The sequence below is a fragment of the Dendrobium catenatum genome, unplaced genomic scaffold (genome assembly GCF_001605985.2).
Source record: "Dendrobium catenatum unplaced genomic scaffold, ASM160598v2 fragScaff_scaffold_742, whole genome shotgun sequence".
Lineage (NCBI taxonomy): Eukaryota > Viridiplantae > Streptophyta > Magnoliopsida > Asparagales > Orchidaceae > Dendrobium > Dendrobium catenatum.
This window is the reverse complement of record NW_021319204.1, coordinates 48,382-50,983: the sequence shown is the minus strand read 5'-3', so window position 1 is coordinate 50,983 and position 2,602 is coordinate 48,382.

Sequence of the window (2,602 nt, the reverse complement as noted above, 5' to 3'; positions counted from 1 at the left end):
AGTGATTAGGTAATGACGCCATTGTTAATTATAGAGAATTTGTAACGTGTTTAAAAATTTATTAAATTTAAATATTTCAAAATGTATAATTTCTAAATATATTAAGATTTAAAATTTAAAATACTTCAAAATTTTATTCTTTTTTTTTACTTTAAATAAAAAAATTAATAATTTTTAAGAAATTGTATTTGCCCATATAAAAATGATGCTTTTGTTATCTAGTAACACTACTTGATGAATATAAATGTAGTAAGTTTGAACAATAAATAGAGAAAATAAGATACGGAAGAAAGATGTGAATTTTTTAAAACTTTTTAATAGATGAATAATTTGAAAACTTTATTTTTAAACCTTTCAAGAGAATATGAAAAAGGGGAGTTTTAATATTATATTATCTTATTATTAAAAAAATATGAAAGAACTTTTTAGTAATTGATTAAAGGGGAAGATTTTATTTCTTTAATATTATTGATTCAAATGACATTATAATTTATAATTTATTGTTCATTATTTAATAAAAATAAAATTATTTATACAAGACTAATATAATACCTGCCCCATTTTATTTACTAAGTTTAATTTAAAGTCATAAAAATATCTAAATTTGAGAACTTATATTTAAAAAAATTTAAGATTTTTTATTTAACAAATCATTTAATTTCTAATTATTTAAATATATCACAAACAAAAATATCAAATTGATAGTTTATTTTTTGTTAATTTCATAAATAAAAAATATAGGTAAACTCACACACTTCAATTTTCGGATTTTCCTTTAGAATTTTTTTTAATTAATTATGTATATAGTTTTAAGTAAAATATTTTGATTCATCTGTATCTTAAAATTATTAAATTTATTTTTAAATGAATCTAAATAGGAGTTCCTCAAAATTTATAATCTCTCTATTATTTAAGAAAATTAAATAAATTTAAAATTCACCCAAATTAAAATGCTCTAATCCAAAAATTCCTAATCAATAGGGAAACTTACATACATAGCATATAAAAATTACGAAATTTTTATATTTAATATTTAAATTTAATCATTAATATGAGCTAAAACTTGATTAATTAATTAAGTTGACTTGAGCTCAACTCAATTATACATCTACTAGATCGCGACGCATGAAGGAGGAGAAGGGCGTGTTTGGAAGCATGTAGGATTTATTTAAGTAGAATTTCATAAAATTTTTAAATCCGGATTTACTAAATCTTGAGACCATTAAATCCTAAAAACTATTTGGTAAGAAACATTTGAGTCTTAATAAATCTGCTGAAAATGTTTGACAATACCATTCAAGATTTTAAGCAATTAACTCATTAAAAATTTGTGTTTTATATAAGTTACTTATTAATTATAATTTTAATTAACACCAATAAATTATAATTATGAAGGCTATAATTATTAATTAGTGTATTATTTTAATAAAGTATTTTATTAGTAAATTAGTTGGTGTTATTTTAATAAGTAAATCAATGTTAATTGTAATGATAATAATCTAATGAATTGTTTAATTATAATTTAAAATAAATAATTATTTAATTACTATTTGTGCTTATTATTTCATTAATTTTTATAATTTATTTTAATAAAATTTAATTACAAAGTATACACATAATTATAAAATTAATCAATTAAATATTGTATTAATTACTAATGATTTAATTAATATTTATACTATTTAATATTTATCATCTAATTAAATTATTATATTTTAAATTATATTAATTAAATTAATGAGTAATTAAAAATTAAGAATTAATATACTCATAGGCGGGACGGGAAGGCGGGAAATGCTTTCCTTCTTCGTTGCTGTTCGCGCGTCGGAGCTTCGCGCGTGGAGTCGCTGGCCATTCCCTGTCTAGGGTTTGGTTTTCCTCTTCTGCACTTATTCGTTGCTGTTCTTCTTCGCGTGAAGTAGAGTTCTGCCTCCTCGTCCGACGTTTTTCGTGTCGGATCGGAAGTCGCGCCGGGAGTTCGCCGCGAAGGTAACGATATTTCTGCCCTTTCGCGCGCTTCTTCGGTCGGATTTTCGAAATCCGCAAAAAAGTTGGATTTACGAAATCCGGGCTTTAGGGCACAAATGGCGAAAATGCCATGCTGTAGAGTTTACTTACCGTGAGATTTAGCTCAAATTCTGCCTAAAATTGGCCTAAATCCTGCATCCTAACAGGGCCGAAGACTTCTTGAGACACGCGCATCTTGTGGCGAGTTCTTGTGGGGAAGGAGCAGCGGCTTGTGAGGGAGACCGGTTCTCGCCGGTGAAGGGTGACTGGAACGGTGGCGTGGAAGAAAAGGAGAAGGTGAGTTCAGGTGTTATTTTTGATGTTTTTTTTTTTTAAAAAATTTGAGTATCACGTGTGTAAATAGTTTAGTTTAGATGAAAATTATTTAATCAGTAAGTGAAAATTCAACTAGCCGTAAATCAGTTTTACCGCCACTCACATTTCTATTTCCCGCCGATTCAGATGCGCGTTATATCCCGTTTCCACTAAGGGGCTGTTTGGTATGCAGCATTAGGTGGGTAAAGTAATAATTACATGTATTTATTAAATTAGACTGTTTGGTTTATTTTTAACGGAACAAAAGAAAATACTGGGA